Here is a 17,268-nt window from a genome sequence, read left to right as displayed (position 1 = left end):
GTGAAAGATTAGTTTGATGGGATGGAAGGTCATTTTTATGGGATGGAAGCTCAGTTTGATGGAATGATCCTTATTTTCAACTTAGGCAAAGACTCATCATCATATAGCAGGGGAGGGGGTGGACAACCACTCTCCTAAGGATGGTTTGGTGGGGATAGAGGGTAGGGATATTGCAGACGATACTAAAATGAATCACAATACCTATGGAGGTGGTCAAGAGCACCTTGTTCCTTTTCCTTTTCTTATGATGGATGGAAGGATCATTAGATCAATTTTCTGACAAAATGAAGGAGACAATCGACAACAAGTAAGGTGGTGGATACTATATGAGAAGGCTTATGAAGTGGCATGAATTAAAAAAAATGGATGGGTCAAATGGTTGCAAGCAAGCAAGGGGAGAAAGATAGGAATGCATTTTTTGTAGAATGAAGGAGACAACCAGCTGTAAGCAAAGTGGGGGAAATGATGGCAGGAGTCATCCTACACAAATGGCTTTTTAAATAGGCTTGTATAATCCTCCTCATTGCTAAGGGGCAGGGATGATGTTAGGATATTTAATTTTTATTATGGAATATAAACATCAAGGTGGGGAGAGGTTGACATGATATGTTATGAAGCAGAATTTGGTTGCGAACTGGTGCAGGAGCACCTAGTTGAGTAAAACTCCCATTTTTGAGTTTTTAATGCTTTCATGTTTGTAACGTCTTATGTTAGGTTGATAATGTTGTTTTAGGTTTTAATGAGTCATGTGTAGTGGTTTTGATCTCATTTTGGGCTCAAGAGATCAAATTTTACATTTCAAGCTTTGAGTTGACAATTTTTGGCAAAAAAGTGCAAAATTGCTAAAAAGGTCTTCTAATGCTTTCAAAATCATTGAAGCATGTTTGATAATTTTTTTTAGGCATGTCTAAGTTGATTAGACAAGTTGATAAGGCTAGATTATCAAAAATGCCTTTTTGAGTAAGAAATGTTTTCATTTGGCTCAAAAAGTTGTCAAAGTTGTCATTTTTGTGTTTTTCTTGCAAAACGTGGTTGTGGAAACCTCCTGTTCATATTGAGCTTGATAAAAAACTTGTTGGACTATAAAAATACCTCTCTTTTCTTTGAAGAAGGTTGGTGATTGTTTAAACAAGAGTTTCTTCAATAAAATCATGAGATAATGGCTTTATGACTGGTTTTTGTATCTTTTAGTGCAATGATCTATACTGTAACTTCTTAATCCATACTGTACCTTTGGGAAAGTGTGCATAGTACTTGTATAATTTTCTCTAGTTGATTTTTGCATTGGTTTCTTCTGCAAGTTTGACTGTACAAAATTATTTCCAAACTATGTGCTCGTTGCCTTGTCAAGGGTTTGAAGTTCCAAAATGACTCCACTTGACTAATCCATGCTTGGGATCCCACAATATGGATTAATTCAAGTTGGCACTTATGTATATATTGTACATATTCTTTTTTTTAAGCCAAAATGGTGGTTGGAAGAAGGATTTGAGTGAATACTAGGCAAGTATTGTTTACTCGGCTAGTACTGTGTTTAAAACTCAAGATTTGCACCCAAAGTCTAATTTGGAGTGAACAAATACATGAGGCAGAGGTCTGGACATATGGCCAATGGTGTGTAAGATCACATTTTCTCATTGGTTTAGCTTGATCCTATTAAAATTTATCTTTTTGTAAGCAAACAACAAGTTCACTATTTTTATGACTTGTATTTGACAAAATGCTCATGGAATGCTTTAAGAGCACAATCCAAGCCTTGAATCATGAAGGAAATGTAATAGGAGGTTTATTTAATGTTTTAAGACCTCATTGGGGTTCTTTACAAGTTGACACTTCTTGTAAAATAGGTCCAAAAAGTGCAGCAGCAGTCTGACTGGTAAAGGGCAGCAAGTTGACAGTCACAGTGACATTTATCTCCATTTTCAGTTGCTTGCCAAGTGTTTGGCATTATGCTTGTGTGTCAAAGGAAAGGGACACATGTCTAAGACAGATCAAATGACCTAAGAAGGTCTAGGCACTTGATTTGATGGACAACAAATAAAACTAGGTGGACAAGCTTCAAAACCCTCCAAAACCCTACAATTAAGCCACAAATGGTGGGCAGTCCTCATTTTGCCCTAACAGTGGCCTAAACCATGAAAATTAGTTATTATATACCTTTAAACCATCAACCAAATCAATTTTGTTGGAGGAGAAGCCCATCATTGGGCAGGGTGAACAAATTTAGGCCAATTAGGCCTCCACGGGCTAGTAGCCCTTTTTGACAGTTTTGACAAAATTTCAAAATCCGATTTCAAGGAGGACTTGGGGACTCATGGAATCTTATGAGATCTCTCCAAAAACATGAACTTGAGCATCAAATAGGCCTTTGGATAGTGTGTAGTCCTTTTTAAAGGTTTTTTACCTTTGGTTGGAGTTTGAGTAGCTAAGGGCTATGAGCCTAAAACCAAATTGTGAGCATCAAACCTTGAAGAAAACTTTGCTACCCCTACATGTCCATGTAGAAGAATCCTAATGCATTCTGAAACAATGTGTTGAATGCCAAGGGAATAGGGTTTTAGTATAAGTAGTTGGGTGGAGTGAGCAATTGAAGTAAGTAGAGCATGGGTGTGAGCCATCACCAAGGAGAGGAGGTTGTTGGTGGAGACTTGTAGAGAGGCCTATCAAGTATAACTAAACTTGTCATTGCAAGCATCAGGAGTAGACACAAACAACACTTCTTGTTTCCTATTATTGACCTTTGAGTCAAATTGGCCCTTTTGAGCACTTTCCTAGCAATCTCCCTATCATAGTGGTATCAGAGCAAGCAAAAGATTCAGGAGGAAAGGAACATTAGGAAAACATGGTGACTAATGCTGAATTAGCTAAGAAGGTTGAAGACCAGGAAGAGGAAAATAGGGCACTCAGAGAGAGATTTGATCAATTGGCAATAAAACTAGCAGAAGTAGAAGTCAAAACTGAAGAATTTCATGATAAGGTTGGAGATTAGGGTAAAATGGTGGCCACAGAAGATGAGATTCCCATACCTGATCTTGTTACTAAGAAAGAACCATTCTTGAAAGCCTTGAGATCTATGAGTGGTAAAACCTTAGAGGGAGTAGCTCTTTTCAGTGGGAAGATGGATCCAGATGCTCTAATAGAGTGGATTTAAGGGCTAGAAAACCATTTTGAATGTGATGGGGTGACTAAAGCACAAAAGGTTAAGGTGGCAAAATCAAGGCTAAGAGGGGCAGCCTTAACTTGGTGGAAGTTCATCCAACAGGAAAGGGTGAAAGAAGGTAAGTAACCACTAGCCACCTAGAAAGCAATGGTAGCCAAAATCAAAGAAACCTACCTTCCTGAAGACTATGAAATACAACTCCACTGGAAAAGACAAAATTTGAGACAAAAAGACCTAGATGTCAGTAGCTACACTGAAGAGTTTCAAAATTCATGCATGAGATCCAGAGTAGTGGAGGATGAGAGCATAAAAGTGGCAAGGTACTTGAATGGGTTAAGATGGAACATCTAGGAAGAGATGAGCTTGTTATGCCCACAAACAGTACACAAGTGCTATCAATTGGCACTTAAGGTGGAAGAAAAAGGTAGGAGAAAGCAAGAACAAAACAATAGAGGAAGAGGTAGGGGAAGAGATGGTAGAAGCCATAGGGGTAGTTTTGGGGGAAGGAGCATATATCAATTATCCCAGGGAGAGTCTAAACTTATTGAGTAAAGTGGGGATTCTCACAACAAACCCAACTATAGGGGTAGGGGATCAAGCAACTTGAGTAGGGGTAGATCTAATGGACCAGGGATAGGGTCCTATTTCTCAACCATGAAGTGCTATAACTGCCAAAAGTTGGACCACCCTTCCTATAGATACCCAGAGAAGCCTAGTTCATCATATGGTGGTGAAAAGAGGGTAAACTATGTTCCAGAAGATGGAGGTAATACCAGAAATTCAGCATTGAACCACCTAGCTTCAGAAGATGGTGAGATTTTGATTATCAAAATAGTGTTAATGAAGAAGCCACATAGTACAAAGGCCTCACAAAGAAGAGCATTGTTCAAGATTAAGTGTAAAATTATGGGAAAGGTGTGTAAGGTGATCATAGATTCAGGATCCACAGATAACATCATATCAGAGGAAGCAGTAAGAAAATTGAAACTACCTAGGATACAACACAAGGAGCCATACAAGGTCACATGGTTAAATAAGAGACAACATGTGTTGGTAAATGAGCAAGCTTGGGTAGATTTACACATAGGTGGATATGTAGATAGGATCCTATGTGACATCCATCCTATGGATGCTTGCCACTTGTTGTTGGGTAGACCAAGGCAGTTTGACCGAAAAGCACACCATGATGGGGAAAGAAACTCCTACTCATTGTAGAAAAATGGAGTAACCTATCAGATTCAATCCCTCATTGAAGAACGAGAGAGCAGCAAAAAAGTACCTAATATCTTCTTAGTAAATGGGAAAGAGTTCATAAAAACACTAGAAGAAGGTGAAGGAGTAGAATTTGCATTCATAGCGAAACCCAAGGAAGAAAAGATAGAAAAGAAAGTTGAGATACCATATGAGGTGCAGAAAATCCTAGATAACTTCAAAGCCATAATCAGTGATGGTACACCTGCAGTCTTACCACCTCCTAGAGCCATTAGTCATCAAATTGACTTCATACCTCGGGCCTCTTTTCCCAATAAGGCAGCCTATAAGATGACCCCTGAACAAAACAAAGAGGTAGCAAGAAAAATACAAGAACTCTTAGACCAAGGGCTGATTAGAAAAAGCATTAGCCCTTGTGCGGTACCTATAGTGTTGGCACCTAAGAAGGGTAGAACATGGAGGCTTTGTACAGATTCCAGAGCCATAAACAAGATCACCATCAAATACAGATTCCCCATACCCAGGATAGAGGACTTGATGGGTTGTTTGGGGGGTGCATAGTATTTCAGTAGGATTGATTTGAAGAGTGGTTACCATTAAATAAGAATCAAGGAGGGTGATGAGTGGAAGACAACTTTCAAAATGAATGAGGGTCTCTATGAGTGGCTTGTCATGCCATTTGGACTCTCAAATGCTCCCAACACATTCATGAGACTCATGAATGAAGTTTTACATGATTTCATAGGCAAATTTGTTGTTGTGTATTTAGATGATATACTCATTTTCAGTAAGACCAAAGAAGAGCATCTAAAACATTTAGCTATTGTTTTGAGACAGTTATCTGATGAACAATTAACCATTAATCTAGAAAAATGAGATTTATTGAGGCAAGAATTGGTCTATCTTGGTTTTGTTGTATTGGGAGGAAATCTGAAAATGGATCAAACTAAAGTTGCAGCAATAACTAGTTGGCCAACTCCTAAGACAACCAGTGATGTCAGAAGCTTCCATTGTTTGGCATAGTTTTACAGAAAGTTCATCAGGGGATTCAGTGAGATTTGTGCTCCAATGTTAGACACCATCAAAGGGGGTGTAAAGGTAAAATTTCAGTGGACAAGTGCAGCAACTAAGGGTTTTGAATTATTGAAAACTAAAGTAGCTACTCAGCCAGTGCTCATTTTACCTAGTTTTTAAAAACCTTTTACTATTGAATGTGATGCTAGTAATATTGTTGTAGGAGCTGTTTTAAGTCAAGAAAATAGACCAGTTGCATTCTTTAGTGAGAAGTTGAATGATGCAAAGAAAAAGTACTCTTCCTATTATTTAGAACTTTATGCATTAGTACAAGCACTTAGGAAATGGAGACACTATCTTCCTCCTAAGGAATTTGTTGTTTACATAGATAATCAGGCACTCAGTTTCTCGAACTCATAGGATAAATTGAATCATAGGCATGTTAAATGGGTAGAATACTTGCAAGCTTACACTTTTACTCTTAAGCATAAGAAGGGTCAATTGAATAAAGTAGCAGATGCTTTGAGTAGAAGGTTGTTAACTATTCATGAGATTCAAGTTCAGAGCATTGGTATTGATAGTTTCAAAGACATGTATCTTACTGATGATGATTTTGCTGAAGCTTATTAAGTTTGTTAAGATTTTGTGAATAATTTCCATGGTGCATATGCTGATTTCACTTTGCAGGATGGTGTGTTATTCAGGGGTGGATAGTTGTGTGTTCCAAAAGGTTCTATGAGACATAACCTCATTCAAGAGAAGCACAATGGGTGCTTAAGTGGACATTTCGGTCTCAACAAGACCTTACAGCTGGTTCAAAGGTTCTATTATTGGCCTAAGATGCAGGGGGACATCAGTAGGTATGTTGACCAGTGCTTGGTATGTCAAAAAGCAAAAGGTAATTCCTCTTTTTCTGGTTTATATCAGCCTCTTCCCATTCCACATAGGCCTTGGGATTACATTAGTATGGATTTTGTGGTAGGATTACCTAGAACTCAAGCAGGATTTCATAGCATATTTGTAGTAGTTGACAGATTTAGAAAAATGGCTCACTTCATTCCTTGTATGACAACACATGATGCAAGTCATATTGCTTATTTGTTTTTCAAAGAAGTTGTTAGAATTCATGGTTTGCCTACTAGCATTGTTTCAGATAGGGATGTTAAGTTTCTTGGTCATTTTTGGAAGACATTGTGTAAGAGATTGGGTACTAATCTCTCTTTTGGTTCAACTTATCACCCACAAACTGATGGCCAAACTGAAGTTGTGAATAGGTCTCTTGGAAACATGCTTAGGTGCTTGACAAAGGAATATGGGCAGAGTTGGGATTAGCTCATTCATCAAGCAGAATATGCCTACAATGACAGTGTTAACCAGTCTACAGGTAAAAGTCCATTTGAAGTTGTTTATGGTATGCATCCAAGGGGTATAATGGAGTTGAGGGATATGAATAACTTGTAGCATAAGAGTGGTACAACAGATGACATAGCTCAATCCATGAAGGAGGTTCATGAGCAAGTGAGACAAGCTCTCCAAGATACCTCTCAAAAAGTCAAGGCAAGAGTGGATGCTACAAAGAGAGATGTTCAGTTTTCCATAGGTGATTATGTGATGGTTCATTTGAATAAGGCAAGGATACAAAAGGGAGTTCCAAGCACTTCAGATGAGGAGGATAGTCCCTTGAAAGATCTTGGCTAAGTATGGGTCTAATGCTTACAAAGTTGATTTGCCTACTAATGTTTCTTTGTCCCCCATTTTTAATGTTGCATATCTGATTGCTTTCAAAGGGAAGCCACTTGAGGAGATTCAAAGAGTTTCAAATGTTTCCAAATCCCTTTCTGATCTATCTCTCCCTTCTCTTTATTTTCCCCAAGCAGAAAAGGTTCTAGACTCCAGGATTCTCAAGAAGACAAGGAATCACACCTATATGGAGCATCTAATAAAATGGGAGGATAAGCCTATCTCAGATGCCACATGGATACCTGGAACTGATTTTCAGAAGTTTGGCATCCTTTCTTCTTTTCTGCCTCAAGGAGTCACATGACTTCTTTGTTTTTGGGAGAATATGGTGCAGGAGCACCTAGTTGAGTAAAACTCCCATTTTTGAGTTTTTAATGCTTTCATGTTTGTAATGTCTTGTGCTAGGTTGATAATGTTTTTTTAGGTTTTTATGAGTCATGTGTAGTTATTTTGATCTCATTTTGGGCTCAAGAGATCAAATTTTACATTTCAGGCTTTGAGTTGACAATTTTTGGTAAAAAAGTGCAAAATTGCTAAAAAGGTCTTCTAATGATTTCAAAAGAATTGAAACATGTTTGATAAGTATTTTTAGGCATTTATAAGTTGATTAGACAAGTTGATAAGGCTAGGTTGTCAAAAATGCCTTTTTGAGCAAGAAATGTTGTCATTTGGCTCCAAAAGTTGTCAAAGTTGTCATTTTTGTGTTTTTCTTGCAAAACATGGTTGTGGAAACCTCTTGTCTATACTAAGCTTGATAACAAACTTGTTGGAATATAAAAAACTTCTCTTTTCTTTGAAGAAGGTTGGTGATTGTTTAAACAAGAGTTTCTTAAATAAAATCATGAGATAATGGCTTTATGATTGGTTTTTGTATCTTTTAGTGCAATGATCCGTACTGTAGCTTCTTAATCCATATTGTACCTTTGGGAAAGTGTGCATAGAACTTGTATAATTTTCTCTAGTTGATTTTTGCATTGGTTTCTTTTGCAAGTTTGATTGTACAAAATTATTTCCAAACTGTGTGCCCGCTGCCCTGTCAAGGGTTTGAAGTTCCAAAATGACTCCACTTGACTAATCCATGCTTGGGATCCCACAATATGGATTCAATAAAGTTGGAACTCATGTATATATTGTACATATACTTTTTTTTAAGCCAAAATGGTGGTTGGAAGAAGGATTTGAGTGAATACTAGGCAAGTATTGTTTACTCGACTAGTAGTGTGTTTAAAACTCAAGATTTGTACCCAAAGTCTAATTTGGAGTGAATAAATACATGAGGAAGAGGTATGGAAATATGGAAAATGGTGTGTAAGATCACATTTTCTCATTGTTTTAGCTTGATTCTATTAAACTTTATCTTTTTGTAAGCAAACAGTGAGTTCACTATTTTTATGACTTGTATTTGACAAAATGCTCATGGAATGCTTTAAGAGCATAATCCAAGCCTTGAATCATGAAGGAAATGTAATAGGAGGTTTTTTAAATGTTTTAAGACCTCATTGGGGTTCTGTACAAGTTGATACTTCTTGTAAAACAAGTCCAAAAAGTGCAGCAACAGTCTGACTGGTAAAGGGCAGTAAGTTGACAGTCATAGTGACATTTCTCTCCATTTTCAGTTGCTTGCCAAGTGTTTGGCATTATTCTTGTGTGTCAAAGGAAGGGGAAAAATGTCTAAGACAAATCAAATGACCTAAGAAGTTCTAGGTACTTTCTTTGATGGACAACAAAGAAAACTAGGTGGACAAGCTTCAAAACCCTCCAAAACCCTACAATTAGGCCACAAATGGTGGACAGTCCTCATATTGCCCTAACAATGGCCTAAACCATGAAAATTAGTTAGTATATACCTTTAAACCATCAAAAAAATGAATTTTGTTGGAGGAGAAGCCCATCATTGGGCAAGGTGAGCAAATTTAGGCCAATTAGGCCTCCATGGGCTAGTAGCCCTTTTTGACAGTTTTGACAAAATTTCAAAATCCGATTTCAAGGAGGACTTGGGGACTCATGGAATCTTATGAGATCTCTCAAAAACCATGAAATTGAGCATCAAATAGGCCTTTGGACACTATGTAGTCCCTTTTGGATGTTTTTAACCTTTGGTTGGAGTTTGAGTAGCTAAGGGCTATGAGCCTAAAACCAAATTGTGAGCATCAAACCTTGAAGAAAACTTTGCTGCCCCTACATGTCCATGTAGAAGACTCCTAATGCATTCTGAAACAATGTGTTTAATTCCAAGGGAATAGGTTTTGAGTATGAGTAGTTGGGTGGAGTGAGCAATTGAAGTAAGTAGAGCATGGGTATGAGCCATCACCAAGGAGAGGAGGTTGTTGGTGGAGACTTGTAGAGAGACCTATCAAGTATAACTAAACTTTTCATTGCAAACATTAGGAGTAGACACAAACAACACTTATTGTTTCCTATTATTGACCTTTGAGTCAAATTGGCCCTTTTGAGCACTTTCCTAGCAATCTCCCTATCACGAACACTATCAAAATTGTGAAACCACTAGGTGAGGAAGGGATTTAAGTCTGTGCAGATAGACGATGGATCTAGATTATTTACCCTAGCACCTGAAACCATGTTTTCACCAAGGTACTTGACCAAAGTACCACAAAGTTGTTTTCACTAATGGACATATTGATTTTCCTTCACTTTTTTCATTTTTTCATTTCTTTTTGTATTTTTTGAGCCTCTTTTTTGACTTTTTTTTTTTTTTTTTTTTTTTTTTTCATGCTTTAGACAACTGGTGACCTTCTGAGGACTAGGCATAAAATATCTTTAGTTGCATGATGTTCATATTCTCATCCAATGGTTCTCCTTCAGGAGTAGCCAACTAATATGCCCCTAATCTATACTTTTTTGTGATCACATAAGGTCCTATCCAATTGGGCTTGAACTTGCCTTTCTTTTCTCTTTCTTAAAATTTTCTCTGATTTTCCATAAGAACAAGATCACCATCTTCAAATTCCTAGGTTTTGACTTTCTTGTTGTAGCTCAAGAAGTGATTTTTATATACCCGGAGATGGTTTAAGGCCTTGAGGCGCCTTTCATCCAACAATTCCAGCTCTTGTAGCCTGGCAACTCGATATTCCTCATCAGGGAGGATATTTTGCAGTGATACCCTTAGGGAAGGTATCTCAATCTCAAGAGGGAGGATAGCTTCAGAGCCAAAGACAAGGGAATATGGAGTGGCGCATGTGGGTGTGCAGATGGAGGTGCAGTAAGCCAACAAAGTAGGATGGAGTTGGAGATGCCAGTCACATGCAACTTCATTGACTGTATTTCTAAGGATTTTGATTAGGGTTTTATTAGAAGCCTTAGCCTAACCATTACCTTGTGGGTAAAATAGAATGGAGAAGCGATGTTGGATATCGAACTTCTGATAGAGTCCTTTAACATCCTGATTTTTAAAAAGTCTTCCATTATCTATGATGATAACTTTGGGGATTCCATAGCGGCAGATTAAGTAATTTATGATGAATTTAGAGATTTGATTTCCAGTAGTGAAGGTAATAGGAATGGCCTCCACCCACTTGGTGAAGTATTCGGTGGCGACGATGATGAATTTATGACTATTGGAGGATGTGGAGTGGATTTTCCCAATGAAATCGAGCCCCCACTATGAGAAGGGCTAAGGTGTGATGAAAGACTGTAGATCTTGTGATGGAGTGTGAATCTTGTTGCCATTATTCTGACAGGGGATACATTTCTTCACATAATTATATACATCTTCTACATTTTAGGCTAGTAGTATCCCGCTCACAAGAGCTTTTTAGCCAAAGTGAGACCACTTGAGTGTGCCCCATAGATACCCTCATGCACTTTGTGTACTTCCCATTCAGCCTCTTATCTATCAAGACACCTTAGGAGGAAACCATTGAAATGCCTTGTGAATAGGGTGTCTCCAAGGATGGTGTAATGAGTGCAATGACGGATGGAGATTTATTGTTGGGTTTTGGTGAGGTGGGGAGGGATAATTATGTCTCTTAGGTAGGTGAAGGTCTCTTGATACCAAGGGGATTTAGGACCAACAAGTATACACACCATTTCAGATTCAGGTTGATCATATGCTGATATGAAAATTTGCTTGACCAAAAACTCACATTTTTTACTATGTGTCAGCATCTGAAGGAGAGAACCAATAGTAGCCATTACATTTGCAGCCCTATTGTTCATGCATGGAATCTTTTCAAACTGGATTGTCATTAAGTGCTTCTATAGGTCTTCTACCATGCTATGATAGGGAAGAAGCTTGTCCTCTTTCATTTGATACTCATCATTGACCTGTTTATTGACAAGTTGGGAATTACCATAAATATGTAATTCCAATATCTTCTATTGGATGCCCGAATAGAATTCAGTGATCAGTGCTTCATATTTTTCAATGTTGTTGGTGCATGCAAAGGATATCTTATATGATTTAGGGATGCAATCTCCTTGTGGTATGACTAGCAATATGCTACCCCAATCCGTTTTGCATGCAGGAACCATCAAAATATAACTGCCATGTGGGAGATGTAGTGACAGTCATTATGGACTCATCGGGGAATTCTAAGAGGATGGGGTGATCACCTTCAAGTGGAGCATTTGCAAGTTGATCTGCTATCACTTGTCCTTTGATTTCCTTTCTATCCACATACTCAATGTCAAACTCACTCAGTAACATGACCCGTTTAGCAGTTCCTGTGAGAGCAGCCTTTGATAAGAGGTACTTGAGGGGGTCAATTTAAGCAATCATTTTTGTTTTGTTTTTTATTAAGGAAAATCAGGTTTTAAGGGACCTGAAACTCGCTTACAAAATGAAGGATAAGCATGAAAGAAACTAGAGAAGATAAGACCTAGATAGAAAAGCTGCAAAAAAACTAGTAGAAAAACCAATAGTTAGGAAAAAAGGATAGCACAGAGCTAGTGAGAAACTGGCAACCAAAAACCAACATTACATATCAAATAAAAACTTTAATGGACTCCTCTGCATTCTTAACCAACAAAATCATGGCCTTAGCAGCTTCTCTCCGATCTTTGTTCTCCTTTTCAGATGAATGTCTTTCATCTTTGTCTCCAAATCATTGGTCGTCTGCCTCGTCCTTCACCTAGAGATTTGTGGAGTAGAGCTAGAGGTCAGAAAATCATCAATGATTACCATATCCTTATTCTGATTTTTCTTCTCCAAGTGATCCACCAAGGAATTCATATTTTGAGACGAGATCCTCAAGATCTCAAGACTATGGTTCATAAAATTCTTCAATGCCTTCTCAGTTTTAGCAACCCGATTGATGATAATTTCATTATCAGCCTTGGTCTTATCTTTGACAATTCTAATCACATCTTCCAGATGTTTCAAGTCACCTTTTATAATATCTTTCTCTGACTAGTCCTGCATTTTAATTTCATCCTCTACTTTGCTAGTTTCCCCCTTTGCACTCTTTTTCCCCGAATTAGTATCCTTGATCAGATTGTGAATCTTATACTCCAGGTCTCTCTGTTTACTCTGTATGTTGGTAATATTTTCAATAACCCACTTTTACAAATTAAAAGACTCCAGTGTACAATTTTGAGTGACATTCGAAATGGTGTTCACCATGTCCCTTCCCTGCTCAGAGCTCACAGAATTAGGGTTAGCTTCCTCCATGGAATTCTAGGCAACATTCCTGCTATCCCAAACCATAGGGTTAGAATCAGGGTTTTCCGTATAAGCATCTCTTTTCCCTTCCTCCTCTTCTCCAGCATCCTCTTTCTTCTCACTTTCCAGATCAATATCTGCCTCCTTCCCTTGTTCCTCCTCCATACTATCAACCACATCTGTGTCCACTTTGTCAATGTCAGCCCTTCCTTTTTTATGGATAGGAACATTAGACAAATCATCTTCAGACTCAGAGTCATTACAACTCTCTGAAATATGAGCATTTGTCACCAGATTATCATCCTTGCTAACCCTAGATTTTTTCTTCAAGTGTTCGTAAATGAGAAGAATAAGCCCCTGATGGGCTATGGGGTAAGATTTGGGCTTTTGGGCATGGTCAACCAAGCTCTCATTCAAGGAGGATGCTAAATAAAAGGGCAGAGAAATATTAACCCCATGGCAGTAATGATTAAGTATAGCAAAATGATAGTTGTAAACTTTAGTAAATCTACCATCAACAGTCAGGAATTCCATCAAAACCCTTAGCATCTTCTGCCAAAAAGACTTTACCTAATGAGGGAAGTAGTAAGAAACGCTGTCTTTCTTGGCAAGCTGAGCCTTCTCATCATCAGTTTTTGGGAAATTTTTAATTGCTTCAACGGCAAACTTTCAATCTCTGTAGAACTTTGTGCCCTCCTTCTGCAATCCCGTGACCTCCGCAACCAAATCCTCATCAATCTTCCAGGTCTCCCCAAAAAATGTAACTTTTTTATTGTTCCAACCCTTAGCAAAGCCTTGTGACACTGATTTTTTGCTTCCATGCAGCTTTTCCATATAGTCTATGAATCCATGTCTATGGAGCCTCCTCCACACTTTCCACTCACTTTTTCAGTTCTCACAATCAAACAACTCATTCCGGTTTAGGTTACTTTCCATGTTGAGAAGAAGGTCGAAGACTTCAATAGTATATCTCACAAATTGTAGACTGGGACTTAAACATAGGCTCTTGAGAAAAATATTTTTGTTTTGTTGTTAAGCATGTAATGTCGAAGCTTCTAAGTACTAAAGACAAGTGCCAAGAATTCTCTTTCAATAGGGGTATAATTGAGCTCATACCCTACTAATATGAGATTGGTGTAGTAAATAGCACACTCTTTTCCTTGATCATTTGTCCATGCCAACAATTCCCCTAGTGCCACTACAGTTGCTAATATATACAAAAGGAGTGGATATCCTGGGATAGGAGGCATAAGAAATAGGGCTGATGTTATGTATTCTTGAGTTTATCAAAATACTTCTAACACTCGTAGTTGCATTTGAATTTGGTATCCTTGCATAGTAAGTGTGCAAACGGGTGACACTTATCTATGAGTTATGAAAAGAAGTGTCTGATATATTAGAGCTTTCCTTGAATGCTGTGTAGTTGTTTAAGGGTCTTCGAGGGAGGCATTTCCATAATAGATTTCACCTTTGCAGGATCAACTTCTATGCCTCTACAGGAAACAATGAAACCAAGCAGTTTCCCAGATGTAACACCAAAGATGCACTTCTTAGGATTTAGGCATAGCTTATACTTTTCCAATCTCTCAAAGATCTGCCTTAGGATAGGAATATGTTCTCCTCTTGGCTTGGATTTTCCTAGGATATCATCCACATAGTCTTCCATGATTTTGTGCAAGAGGTCATGAAAGATGGTTGTCACTGCTCGCTGATATGTTGCTCTAGTGTTCTTGAGACCAAAAGGCATGATTTGATAACAAAAGGTGCCCCATGGCATTGTGAATGTTGTTTTGTGTTGGTCCTCTTCTGCTATCCTGATATGATTGTATCCAGAAAATCCATCCATAAGTGATAGCATTTCATGTCTCGCTATGACATCTACGATCATGTCTATTTTGGGAAGTGGGAAATCATCCTTAGGGAATTCTTTATTCAAATCCAAAAAATCTATGCAAATTTGAATTACCCCAACAACTTTACTGATAGGGACAATGTTGGACACCACCTACTTAGGATAATCTATTGGTTTTATGAATCCAGCATCCAACATCTTTTGAAGTTCTTACTTAATGAGAAGTGCAATATGCGGATACATTTTGCATAATTTCTACTTCACAAGTTTGACATCTGGATGAACAAAAAGATTATGGACTACTATGTCTGGATCAAGGTCTGGCATGTCAACATATGACCAAGCAAAGTCAATCTTTGCTTCTATGAGAAAATTGATGAGGTCCTATTTTTCTTGATATGGCAGAGACTTAGCAATGAGCACATTCTTAAGAGTATCTTCAATTCCCATGTTGATAGTGTATGTTTCCTTTATAAGTAGGGTTGACCTATCTTGTTGTGGGGAACCATTGTAGGGAGGTCAAGTCTCTCATCCTCAAGTGCTTGATTCAGATTTTCACTTGAGGATACACCCTTTATTTTTACTTTTTCCTCATCCACAGGTGCCTCAGAAAGGTTTTCACCTAAGGAATCATGATTTTCCTTTTATTGTATTTTTTGTTGCTAAGGGCATTGACCTGACTACCAAAGTATCCTTCCTCATGTCATTGGATCCCATGGACTCTATTGTAGTCTTCCAAGTTGTGCATTCTCAAGAGAGTTATGAGAGCATTGTCATCATCACACATATCCAAGGCAAATTTTCCTTGTTGGTCTCAGTCTCTAAGCTCAGGATGGATAAGTTGCAGCTCATATGGAGTGGAAGGGGTTATGGGGGTGATGGTGTCGATATGGGTGTCAAAGAAGATGTCATCTTGGTATTCAAAAGGCATTTCATGAAATTTCTCTTTGTGAGAGTCTTTGACATCCAAAGAAGGGTTTAAAGGCACACCAACGATAGTGATCTTAGTTACTGGAGTATAAACCAAGCCCCTGTTATGCTTGTATGAGGTGGGATTTATCAGTGCTTTGATTCGTTTCTCTTCAAGTCCCAAGTCATGTCCTTTATAACCCATCTTATCCACTATGGCTGATGCTTTTGAGTAGATTTTCTTGGGAATATTTGTCGATTCTTCATCCCCTTCACAATACAACCAAAAGGAAACATTTGTCTCTAGAATTTCTTCATCAAGTGGACCACACTTCTTGAAGGTGGTGTCTTTGCATTGCACAATGGGTTTTTGATCCTTTTTTATTTATTTGGGCTTGCCAAATGATTTGGGAGATAACAAGAGTTTTCCCACATATAGGACATCCTCAAGTTTTTACTCTTTGCAACCATCATCTACGATTTTGACCTTAGGTTTTGATTGGGATGAGGTGGAGGCAACTTTGGATGTATTGAATGGAGGAGCTGGAGCGAGTTTGTTAAGTTGGTAGTGGTATGGATGCTTCCCCTCTAGAAGTTTGCAATACTAAAAAGGTTGTGAATCACCCTTGATAGTGATCTCTCTACCATTGAAGGGGGGTTTAAGGTATTAGTGATAGGTGGAGCGAATAGCTTGAAGGGAATGAATCCATGGATAGTTGAGGAGGATGTTATAAGGGAGGTCAAGATCCTATACTTGGCAAGTGGTTCAATTGTTGTAGGGCCCACTTGAAAAGGTAAAGTGGTCATGCCTTTGGAAACCCTTTTTGTGTCATCATAGGATTTTATTGTGATCTGGCCTGATGGGTCAATCAACTACTTAGAAAGTCTCAGTTGCTTTATTAACTTGTATGTATAGAGATTGAGTCCAGATCCACCATCTATCAGGATCCATTTAACATTGTGCTTCTGGATGATAGCTTCAATGTGCAATGGTTTATTATGATCGTCATCAGGGGGAGCATCATTGGAGGTAAAAATAAGGTGGTGTTGAGCGGTAAGGTTTCCAATAAGATATTAAAACTGAGCAGCATTGATGTTGTCGAGGACACATGATTCAAGAAGGACTTGTTCCAAAATCTCCTTGTGAACAAGAGAGGTCTTGAGAAGCTCTAGGATGGAAACCTGTGTAGGAGTCTTTCCAAGGTGATCTAGGAGATCATATCTGCAGGTGGATGAAGTGGGGGGAGGATTGGCTGGGGGAGGAGCTCCTTGGATAGTCACTCTTTTGTGGTGAGTGGTTGCATTACAGTCATTCTGAGAATGGGAAGTGGAAGGTGCAACACCTTGAATGACTATTTTGGTAGGGTTGGGCCTTCTTTTTGGTTGTGAAGGAGGACCACCTTGAATAGTGACCCTAGGTTTATTTTGGGAAGGGGGAGTGTTAGCTCCTTGGATAGTGATGACATTGACGTGGTTATCTATAGGCTCTATATGACCCACCAAGGAGTCAAAGTCGGATATATGATTAGTATAATCATTGTTGATAGTGTTACATGATGAGGCCTTGCCTTTATTGTGCTTTGGGAAGGGTTCCTAGTACATCTTGAATTTGTTGTTATTATTACTAGGTTTTGTTGTTGCTACCTCAATATCGCCCTTATCAATCAGATCTTGTATATACTTCTTCAATTTAATACACTTTTGTGTATCATGCCCATTGATGCAGTGATACTCACAATACTCATTCTCATTATACCACCT

The sequence above is a fragment of the Cryptomeria japonica genome, chromosome 1 (genome assembly GCF_030272615.1).
Source record: "Cryptomeria japonica chromosome 1, Sugi_1.0, whole genome shotgun sequence".
NCBI classification, from domain to species: Eukaryota; Viridiplantae; Streptophyta; class Pinopsida; order Cupressales; family Cupressaceae; genus Cryptomeria; species Cryptomeria japonica.
Note: the sequence above shows the minus strand (reverse complement) of the source record.